The following is a 12,311-nucleotide window of genomic DNA, read 5'->3' on the forward strand; positions in this document are numbered from 1 at the left end:
TGGTTGTAGATTATCAGAAATTGCCTGGACAAGAAATTCAGCTGAGAAGATACTGTAGAATGAAGCTCATACCCTGTGAATCATATTCCAAGGTTTATAATTAAAACAGAAGTATCTGTACAAACAGTTTCAAGTGAAATCTTGTGTGGAACATTTATATCACTGGTGATGTTTCTACTATTAGCAGTTGCTTCTGCATGCTCATCCAAACAAGGTTGTTGATGAAGATGCACTTTTGCATTAGAAGATAGCAATTCAGGATTCAGCTACCCCACAAAACTAAAAACAAATCTGCAAAAACCTGTAATGCTGAAAAACTTGTGAAACATTGCAGTACTGGAAGCATAAGACAACTCAATTGTTCCCAAAGCCACTTCTCAGCTCTCAGCTAATGGAGCAACCATGTGTGTAGAGCAAAATCTGTCCAGCTTTCCACACGTTCTGCTTTGGAAGAAAATTCCCCCAAACAGAAAAGTGAAGAAACAAGGCGGGCGGAGAAGTACTGTACATTACACACCTGAGTTAAGCAAATCTCCTGAGATTAAACCCAAAACCCAAACATACTTAACTGGTCATTATTGCAGTGGCAGTTGGAGTCTGCAAGGAATGTTGTTAATTTCAGAACACTTAAGCAGCTTTCATTTCTTACTGGAAAACCTCAGTAAAGTGTGGCAGCTCCTACTGTATGGTCCTAGCCCTGCACACAGTTGGTAGTATACTGAAACAAACCAACAGTCACTGTCTTTATATCCATATTAACCACTTGGCTTCTGTTGAGCAATGCAAAAGATATCAGCTTTAAATGAGAGAAGTTTGTGAACAGTGAGAGTCAATGCTTCACCAGAGCAGCTCCTGAAATAAGGCACCATTAATCAGTAACTGCCTAAGCTGCTCTCATTGCTCTGGTGAAGCCTGGTACAGGCCAGTTTGACATCAGCATTTTGGCACCAGGAGCATCCATAAGCCTGCACTAAAGACACTTTATGAAACTTTTACCTATGGCTATGCCCAGTCATCCTGCTGCAGTCTGCAGTCAGAATGAAATCTGCTTACGTTCGGTGTTGTTTGCTGATTGGTTGGCTCTTCTGCTCCAACTGTGTGATTATCTGCAAATTGAAATGACACCTGTACAATGAGCAGAGCTTGAAGTTGGCAGGAGGAGCAACTTCAGATCTAAAAAGGGAAAACTGAGGGAATGAGGAACTACTGAAGAGAGTCCAGTGGAGGGCCACAGAGATGAGGGGCTGGAGTGTCTCAGGAAAAAAGGCAGAGACACCTGTGTCTATGCAGCCTGGAGAAGAACAGACTGAGATGTCATCTTGTGAGTGCTTAGAAAGATCTACAGGAGTGTCAGGAGAAAACAAGAGGTAATGGGCACAAGCTGGAACCCAGGAAGTTCCATCTGAACATAAGGAGAAACTGTGAAGGTGTCACAGCGCTGAAACAAGTTGCTAGGGAGGCTGTGGACTTCCCTTCTCTGGAAATATTCCAGACCTGCTTGGACAGGCTCCTTTGCAACCTGCTCCACGTGAATTTCTACAAGAAGCAAAGCTTGAAGTTGGCAGGAAGAGCTATTTCAGCTCTAAGAAGGGAAAGCTGAAGGAATTAATCCCTGCTGTTCAGGTTAGATCATTGAGTCCAACCATTCCCACCTGCCACTAAACCATGTCCTTGAGTACCTTGTCTACCCATCTTTAAAATACCTCCAGGGATGGTAACTCGACTACCTCCCTGGGCAGCCACTGCCAGTGCCCAATGACCCTTTTTGTGAAAAATCTTTTCCTGAAGTCCAGCTTGAACCTCCCCAGTGCAGCTTGAGGCCAGTACCCCTTGTCCTATCACCTGCCACTTGAGAGAAGAGGCCAACACCCACCTCTACAATCCCCTTTCAGGTAGTTGTAGAGAGCAATAAAGTCTCCCCTCAGCCTGCTCTTCTCTATGCTAAACAACCCTTCTCTGGGGTGCCTGAGCCCTGCTGCAGTTCCTGGCACAGCACAGACTCCTCCACGGGAGAATGAGCGTGGTGCAAGGTCATAGAATCACAGAACGGTTTGGGTTGGAAGGGACCTTAAAGCTCATCCAGTTCTGACCTCCCGCCACGGGCAGGGACACCCCCACCAGACCGGGCTGCCCAAGGCCGAGGCTCCGGCAGCGGGAAGCCCCCCGGGCAGCCCCCGCAGCAGCCCCCGCGCCCCGGGACTCGTGGGGCCGCCGGGCCGGACAGCGCCGCCCACAGCCGCCTCCCGCCTGGGTGGTGTCACTCCGCCGCTGCCGGGCCCCCTTGTCCCCGCGCGGGGGCGCTGCCCGCACCGCTCTGGCCCCGCCGCCTCGGGGCCCGGCGGGCTGAGGGGCCGCGGAGCCCGCAGAGCCCACGCAGTCTGGAAAGACCTCAGATTCTGCAGCGCTTGCAGAGACCACAGAGCCCATAAAGCTCGCAACAGCCACAGAGCCCACGACGCCCATGAAGCCCACAGAGCCCTCAGCACCCTTGTAATCTGCAGAGACCACGGAGCCCGCAAAGCTCTCAGTACCCACGCAGTCTACAAAGCCCTCAGAGCTTGCAGAGCCCTCAGTGCCCGCGTAGCTTGCAGAGGCAGCGAAGCCCTCAGAGCCATCAGCGCCCATAAAGCCCACTGAGCCCCCAGAGCCTGCCGAGCCTGAGAAGCCTGCAGAGCCAAAAGAGCCAGCAGAGACCGTAGAGTCTGCAAAGCGAGTCTGCAAAGCCCGCAGAGCCCGCAAAGCCCGCAGAGCCCGCAAAGCCCACAGCGCCCACAAAGCCTGAAGAGCCCTCAGCACCTGTGGAAACCGCAGAGCTCTAGCACCTGCAGCACCCGCAAAACCTGCAGGGGCCACACAGTGACTATGTGCCGAATGCCTCCTTCTCCCTGCCTGTTGTCATTGTTTGTGTGTTTTTTTATTGTTTTGTTTTGTTTAGCATTTTATTGCATGCACCTCCATGTGTTGTCACTCTGGCTCTACTGTCCAGTTGCACCTGTGATATGTTTCTGTCATTTATGCTTTCACTGCTCCTTGAATCCTGTGTTCAGTTCTGGGCCCCTCACCACAAGAAGGATGTTGAGGCGCTGGAGCGAGTCCAGAGAAGAGCAACAAAGCTGGTGAAGGGGCTGGAGAACAGGCCTTGTGAGGAGCGGCTGAGGGAGCTGGGGTTGTTTAGCCTGGAGAAGAGGAGGCTGAGGGGAGACCTCATTGCTCTCTGCAACTACCTGAAAGGAGGTTGTGGAGAGGAGGGAGCTGGCCTCTTCTCCCAAGTGACAGGGGACAGGACAAGAGGGAATGGCCTCAAGCTCCTCCAGGGGAGGTTCAGGCTTGACATCAGAAAAAATTTTTTCACAGAAAGGGTCATTGGGCACTGGCAGAGGCTGCCCAGGGAGATGGTTGAGTCACCTTCCCTGGAGGTGTTTAAAAGACAGGTGGATGAGGTGCTGAGGGACATGGTTTAGTGATTGATAGGAATGGTTGGACTCGATGATCCAGTGGGTCTTTCCCAGCCTAGTGGTTCTATGATTCTATGAAAGCACTATTCTGCCATACCTTGCTGAAACTTAAACAGGTTGCAAGAGCGTAGTTTCATCCTTTTAAGAGTGAGAAAAAAAAATGGAAAAAGTTACACTACCAAAGTATTTAGAGTTCCTAAAATGTCTTTCAGCAATATTCATTGTCACATTTTCTGTGCTTGAAGTCCAAAAGCAGAAGTTCACTATGAATAACTCATATTTGGGTAAGTAGACTCAGTGAGAGACTCCTCAGGTAATTGCGGGGCTCTGGCAAATAAAATCTCATGTCAGACACAGATTCTTCAGCCTGATTGCATCTCATAAAGCACCTGTAAGGTTGATATACATGGGAAACCTTTGGTTGCAGAATCAACTGCTGACATGCCTCATTGGTGTTATTTTTGAAAGCAGTACTACCAAAGGTGAAGTGTCTTTTTAAATTTTATTCTTATTTTGAACTGTGTCAGGCTTTTAAGTTAACTTGTAGGACGGCTAATTGCTGAAAGCATTTTTTTTTAAAACCTGGAATTGCATAAAAGCTAAGGTTCTGACAGGATTTGTTGATGAAAGAATAAATTAAACCTCAACCTTTTTATTTCACATTCTGATCCTGTGTGGGGTTTGGGGTTTTTTAATTTGTAAGTGAAGAAGTGAATGTAATCTATAATAGAATAGGTTAACAATTTTAGTAGGGGGAGATGCTGAAGAAATTTTGAGTTTTGTAATATACAGTTGTGGGACTTGTCATTCAGTGTTTATGCTAAAGGTTTACATATGTGCCTATACCACTGCAAGATTAAAATTCCACAGACTGACACAGATATTGATATTGGTAAATTGGACCATCATTTTGGAAGCCTAGTTTGCAGTTATGTAGATAAAATAGTTAATCTGGGATCCTGACTCTCAGTCCTTAAGAATGGCATAGCTGAAACATTCAAGGTTTTCAGGCTAAGTAGTTCTGACATGTTCCTGCAGATGTACAAAGTTAGCGAAACCGCTTTACACCTGTTGAGGGACAGCTGAAGAGTTTAGTGGCTGGAATTAGCCCAGCAATATTACACAACACCAACAAACATGAATCTTACGTTTAGCTACTCACTTTCCAGCCCAGAACTAATTTGTTTTTTAAAAATGCAGGGCATCATGAGGGGAAAACTGAGTTTTACATAATTAGGAAAATAAAATCTGATGGAGAAATTTGCCTCTAAAGTTTTGGGAATGGCTCTTGAATGGGTTATGGTTTTGATTTTTTAATTGGGCATTTCAGCTTGTCCTTCAGCTATGCTAGCGATTCACACACACACAGAATCACACAGAATAACCAGGTTGGAAGAGACCCACCGGATCATCGAGTCCAACCGTTCCCATCAAACACTAAACCATATCCCTCAGCACCTCATCCACCCATGCCTTAAACACCTCCAGGGAAGGCGACTCAACCACCTCCCTGGGCAGCCTGTTCCAGTGCCCAATGACCCTTTCTGTAAAGAATTTTTTCCTAACGTCTAGCCTAAACCTCCCCTGGCGGAGCTTGAGGCCATTCCCTCTTGTCCTGTCCCCTGTCACTTGGGAGAAGAGGCCAGCACCCTCCTCTCTACAACCTCCTTTCAGGTAGTTGTAGAGAGCAATGAGGTCTCCCCTCAGCCTCCTCTTCTCCAGGCTAAACAACCCCAGCTCTCTCAGCCGCTCCTCATAAGGCCTGTTCTCCAGCCCTTTCACCAGCTTTGTTGCTCTTCTCTGGACTCGCTCCAGAGCCTCAACATCCTTCTTGTGGTGAGGGGCCCAGAACTGAATACAGGATTCGAGGAGCGGTCTCACCAGTGCCGAGTACAGAGGGAGGATAACCTCCCTGGACCTGCTGGTCACACCGTTTCTGATCCAAGCCAAGATGCCATTGGCCTTCTTGGCCACCTGGGCACACTGCTGGCTCATATTCAGTCGGCTGTCAACCAACACCCCCAGGTCCCTCTCCTCCAGGCAGCTTTCTAGACAGACTTCTCCTAGTCTGTAGCACTGCATAGGGTTGTTGTGCCCCAAGTGCAGGACCCGGCATTTGGCCTTGTTAAACCTCATGCCATTGGACTCTGCCCAGTGGTCCAGCCTGTTCAGATCCCTTTGCAGAGCCTCCCGACCCTCCAGCAGATCGACACTTCCACCCAGCTTAGTGTCGTCCGCAAACTTGCTCAGGGTGCACTCGATGCCTTCATCCAGATCATTGATGAAGACAATTCAAGTATGACTTTATTTACACTGGGAAGTTTTGTCAAAGATAACTTAGAAAACATTTGTAAGTTGTAAAAGACCATATGATACTATGAAAGCAGAAGACTTTGCTGCCAAGCAATGCAAGAGAAAGAAGAATGAATTAGTGATACAAGGAAAGTTCATTGTGTGAATAAATGTAAATATAATTTTTAGGCTCAGCTGCTTCGTGATTCTGGTATAAGCTCTCAAAATTGTGAAAATTCCTCGCAATATTGCATCTTCTTTGTCAGTGAAGGCAGAACCCTTAAGACCAGTGAGTTCTGCCACTGATAGGTGTAGGAATTCATGTACAAAACACATCAAATTAGCATTGACAAGAGTCTGTGTGTGAATTTCAGTCATTTATCAGTTTAAAGACTGAAGAAAGGTTCTGATTAATGAAACTGTAAATCTACCCTGAAAAAGAACGTTTACTTGGAAGTTTATTCCTGGTGTTCTGCTGCCTGTTTGCACCATAAGAGGTTGTGTGTGCTATAGAAATAATTCCTAGTATTTTTGCATTGCAATCTTCCAAAACAATAAGGACAACAACAAAAGCCTTCTGAAGTTGTCAGCTCGTATTGCAGTTAAATGAACAAGGTCAGCTATTTGAAAGCTGAAAATAAAACAGCTCTGCAAATAGAGAGAAGCATCTAGTCCAAATTTGAGAGAAATGGAGAATGGGTATGGAATTCTTGACTGGAAAATATATGGAAGTCTTGGCCTGAAAACAATACAATCATTGTAAAATTCTGATGTACATGTTTATCTGAAACAAGATCCCTACCTTGTTTTGTTGAGAAATAAACTATATTGTGTACTTAACACATATTTGGAGATTGGCTCATGAGATCTTGCAAAGAGAAAGTAAGTATTTTTTGACAAGAGTGCCTATTCTAGACCTCAGGAAGAGTATATGAACTGTAGAACAAGCTCAAATAAAAGTGGAAGATCAGTTTCAAAATGTCTTTTTTTTGGATAAATAGAGTTATAAAGTAGTCAGTTGTTTGTCATGAAGTTTCTTCCTTGGTGATTTTACTAGATGAGAGCAGATAGAGAGAAGGAAAGAGAAGTATTTAGTTCTTGTCTCAAAGAAGCAGAAAGCGAGCATCCTTGGAATATCAACTTCTTGCCTCTTCCAAGTATAGTCATTTAGCTGGGAACATCTGGAACTCTGATACTTAGAAAAATGTGTATCTGGATTGGATTAAAACATGCCTCTTTGGGGAAAGGGCAAGTGATATGTTTTGAATGAATGTTTTGCCTGGGAGAAACCTTGTGCTTCCTTGGCCCTTATCTTGAGTTGCTGAGCTAAACAGGAAGAAGAAAACATTGGAAGAGGTTGCTAGGAGCCGGTGATGTGAAGCAGCGTTTGGTCATATGATACAAGTTAACTCTCTTAACTCTCACAAGTAGTCATTTTAAGATGGAAGAAATAGTTTCTGAAGATGAAGGTAAATTAATTGTTTCCTCCTGAAAATCAGAGGAGGATTCTGCTTTTCCTCTGTCTCCTTTTTTTTTTTTTTTTTTTTTTTTTTCAAATTTTGATGATTCCAACAAGCAGGTATGATTAGAGGCTAAAAATTGAATAAAATCAGAACTTGTGTCTTTTAAAAAAACGGATAGATTCCCCACCCTCAAAAAGTTTGCAAAAATAGTGATTTATTTTACAAACACCTTAACATCATCAAATGAAAATCTTTAGATAAATAGTAGGCATTACTGTTTTAATATGAGGGTGCCAAGGATTACTAGTGTTTTCCTTAACTGGTATTTGACATTGATGGTCTCTTCCTTAAAGAAAACTTTCTCAGAAAGGATCAGTAACAGCATTCACAAGTTTTCCTTTAATTTTTGTTTTTCTTAAAGTAGAAGAGAAAAGGAGAGAGAGGTATCCGGAAAGAGCGTGTTGTTCTTATAACTTGCAGTATCAGATGCCAACCTGTCTTGAGACTGCATGGGTCAGGTCTTTATAGCCCCATTAATCTTCTTAGGGAAATGTGGGCTAAAGATGAACAGCTGATTATATTTGTCGGTCTCTAGATATGATAGAAATGTTAGAATTAGCTACAGGGACAGCTGTCACCTCTTGAATACTGTGAGATGATGAGTGGACATGTTCCACGAACCTTTGAACAGGTGCAACCTAGACAGGTTTATTAAAACATGATAGCAGTAAGTATACAAGTATGTGAGGCATTGGCATTGTGACAGGGTGACCCTAGAGAAAAAAATACATTAAATATCTGGCGATGTCAGTGTCGTTCTCTAACTTGAGAGGCAGTGCATGTCAGAGCTACTGTCAATTCACTGACACCTTTCAGAGGGGTACGAAGTATCAAGGGCAGAGTCATTTAAGATATAAATTCAAAAGAGCAATCTGTAATCACTGCTATGGCAGTCTTGCCCAATTTTGTGTGTAGCAGTCTGTATGAGTTTAACTACTGTCTTGTTCTACTCTACTAATTCATTTTTACCATGTATCCAGTATCCTTTCTTATTGGTACTTAAGATAAGATATAAGACACTTAACATTTTTTTCTGTTTTTGGAATTTGGGAAAAAAGAGGTTGTCTTACTTTCAGACTATGATCTTATCTTTTGTATTGTGGTGAGAACATGAATTGGAGCCCTTTCAGCATTTAGGAGAAGAGGTTATTTTCAGGAAATTTGATTGCTGTGAAAAGCCCTTTAGCAAACAGCAATAAGATCCGGTACAACACCACACTCTGAATGCCTCGAAGGTTTTGCCTTTTTCTTTACATGCCACGGTAGAACCATGACTGACTTGATAGCTCATTATTTGCCCAGATGCTACCACTGTGAACCATATTTTACACAATCCTTACTTTTGCCTATCACAGGGCAATAGCTGATGCAATTTTTGCTAACAGATTCCAAAAGCTACATCTGTGTCGAGGTGTGACTTTCAAAGAACAGCCTTTATGTCATAGGGTGATTAGAACTTCACATTTAATAAAGGGATGTACCTCGTTAGCATTTCCGCGGACGTGTGAGGAAAGACGGCACTGTATCTCAGTGTATCATTTCTGAAACACTACACTTTCATACCCTGTCAAAGGTGACAGTAGTTCTTGTTTCAGGAAGTCTGGTTGTTAGTAAGTGGTGAATAGGAAGCATGTAGGAAAGGCAATTAACAGAGCTGTGTGGTGTATTTATGCATAGAGAAGAACTTCGTAACAAATCATGGTGAGAAGAGAATGGACAAGGATAGGTGGGTTGTGAATCAGAGAAGAAATGATTGAACATTTTTAGAATTATAGTCCTGTATTAGGATCAAAAAATCTCCTGAAATCCCTGAGATGTTTAGTCATAAATTAATTTGTACTCAAACAGAAGTGTAAAGAACTAGTCCTGTTAACATGGTGCAGGATCCTTACCTGATCTCTAATTTTTCCAATTCATTTGAGTTTAAGGAAGAGGGAAACTGTTGTGAGCCATCCAGCGAATGGATCAGCTGATAAAAGATCTTGCTCGTGTCTGACTAGTTTTTTAGACATTTTACTCTGTGTGTTCTTTCTTTGTGCCGCCTTCTCTCATTTTGTAACTCTTACAGTTTCTTTATTTCAACTTCAGTCCACTAAGCTTATGTGAAAAAAGCAAAAGAGTGAAATGTTTATAAATTATTATGCCATTTATCCCTCATATTGCATGCATTCCTTTTCATACTGTAACTACCTTGTCTGCTGAGTCTGAACTTTGAAGTGTGGTCTACAAATTATTTCTTATTCTCTGGATAGTGGCTTATATAGTTGAACCATCTCTGCTGCTGAGTGTTCTTGTAATATATGCTTTTCTCATAAATAATAAAATGAGATAAGGTAGACAGCGGAAGAATCTGACTTTGAAACAGTTATACTTTTCACCTCATATGCTCTACTTGCATTTAGTTTTGAATTGGCTTGCTCAAGGAGGTGCAGGATATCTAGAGCAGTGAACGGGAGCTCTCTGTAAAAGTGACTGTGGTTTGGAAGTTAGGAGTATCTTGCTGTGAAAGTAAAATGAAATTGAGGGAATTTGCAAGGGTAAAACAGCAGAAAGGGACACAATTCTTGGCAAATATTAGAAAGCAAAAATATAAGTTTCTTAATTAAGCGTCTCTTATTTGACAGTTACAGACCATTCCTAACTTTCTTAAATGTGCAAGTAGTAGACGTAAAAATGTTTCAAGTCCAATCTCTGCAAAGTATAGCAATGGTGAGTATTGTTTGGGACACTGCCAATTAGAGAAATTTCAGTCAGAAATATGATTACTAAATAAATAGCATTAGTTTATAATTATTAGGTTGAATGGGTTCTGTGCACAAACTGAATAGTCAAAATGTGACAAGGATATTTTACCTGTAAGAAGACTAAAAGGCTGATTGTATTCATGTGATTATAGATTCCCTCTGGGATTTACTCTTGTTCAAAGAAAACTACCTAAGCTTGTGCCTTGTGCGTCTGCACAACCTGCAAAGCACCTTGTAATTACAATGGCTGCAAAGTTGGTGCTGGGAAACTTATCCTTTCTATATGCAAATGGACTTAATATTTGTGTGCCATGTGGCAAGAGCTTAAGGTACTGCTACTGACACCCTAAGGGTTTTGCATAAAATCATAGACAACATCGGTCTTTGTTGTAGTATGGAAACTTGGTTTTGGCCTCAATGTGCTAAGACAATTTGGCTGCATGTATTACATATTTTGTCTTTTTGTCCTTTTTTTTTTTTCTTGACATTGAAAATATTATTCCAGTAATATCTCTTCAGTGTATCTTGTCTAATTGAGATTTAACACTTTATAGACTACTGGTTTAGCAGGGTAATTAAAAACCTCTTAAATCAAGAATATGCTAAAAAGATTTTTTTTTTAAAAATCATTATACAGAGAATGAGGCATCTATAAAAATCTCATTTTGAACAGTATTTGGAAAAGAAATACTGTGTAAAGCTTGCAAGAGATTTTTTTCTCTTGCTCAGAATCTTCTCCGTATTTACTATTTTGTTTTCTGAGTAATAAATAATAATCTTAAACTCCTTTACAGTTTCTGTATTTGTTACTCCTGTACAGCTGTAATTTTGTCAGCTCATGAACTGCATGAAGTGGTGTTTCCTTAAAGTTTTGGTTTTGACATCTGTTCTAGACTGTGCCAAAGAGAGAATTTTTGCCCCAGAGTAATATAATAAACAACCTTTCAAGACTTTCCTGGAAGCTTTACTGGTCTTTGGATTATGCCCTAGTGTGGGCAAAGGGAGAATTAGGTAGACTGAGTGTAGCTAAAAACAGTCACTGTGTATGCTAAAACAAATGTGTGCTTTACCATATATAGAAACAAAATCCTTTGTGAACTTGGACGTTGTGTAGATAATATTACCTATCAGACATGTGCTGTGGAGACAAATATTTTAATTGGTGGTACTGAGCATATGCTCAAGACTTCTTGCATGCATTTTATTTTAAAATTTCAAGTTTTACAAAAAAAGGGAATGATCTGCTTGTGGAAGCTTCTTGTTAAACTATTTCAAAAGAAGCTATCTGAAGAGCTTACTTGGATGAGAGGAGAAAAAACACAAAAGGGCAAATCTTCAGAGTTTGATTGCCTTTAAAGAAGATATTTCCTGGAAATATGCTAACAACTATGTTTTATATCCACAATTTTATTTACAAATGTATGACCTCATTTGGAAAATAGTAGTCTTGTCTTTATGAGAAAGCACCCCTAATACAGAGTTAAAATCAAGTGCATGTATTTTAAATGCAAGCCAGATCTCTGCCCAACTGCAAAGCTCTTTCCTTTCATATAGTTTATAGAAATTGGAACGATAATTTTTCATAAAACTCCTCTGAACTTTGGAACATCTGAAGCCAGGTCCAAATTCTGAGACTGGGTATATCTCTAGTTTTAATCAGTCAGTAATTTAATTTCTGTTAAGAAGCTTTTTCTCTATGAAAGCTCCAAGAAATGCTTCGAGCTATGTGTGCATTAGCAAGGGTGGTGCAGTAGAGGCAGATCAGCGCCTGTTGAGGACCTGGCATCCACCTGATTTGTGTTTCAGGGAGAGTCTATTTACCTCTTCTTTGATTCTATGGATTGAATTCCCATTAGTGGTTGGTGCACATTAGCGTTCTTTACAACAGTTCAGCGTTACTTAAAAGACCAAAAGCATCTTTCTTGGAACAATTGTTACAAAAGTCCATATAAATTAACTTCTTTATTTTCAGATGCAATTCTTTGATTGTTTGTTTGAAGAATTACAATTTCTTATAAGTTTTTAGCATCTCCCAGAACAGCCCTGCTGTTTATACAGCAGTGGCATAGCTGAGGAAACCTTTTTACACCTGTTGATCAATATATGAAGAGTTGAGATAACAAGCATGTGAAGATACACTTACTATATTTCTCTGAATCTAAGCATAAATGCCATCACTCTTTGTGGCTTGTAATATATCATAGAATCATAGAATCATAGAATAACCAGGTTGGAAGAGACCCACCGGATCATTGAGTCCAATGAGAGGCACAGTAGCCTTAAGCTACCATGATTTA

Source organism: Phaenicophaeus curvirostris, chromosome 4, assembly GCF_032191515.1.
Source record: "Phaenicophaeus curvirostris isolate KB17595 chromosome 4, BPBGC_Pcur_1.0, whole genome shotgun sequence".
NCBI classification, from domain to species: Eukaryota; Metazoa; Chordata; class Aves; order Cuculiformes; family Cuculidae; genus Phaenicophaeus; species Phaenicophaeus curvirostris.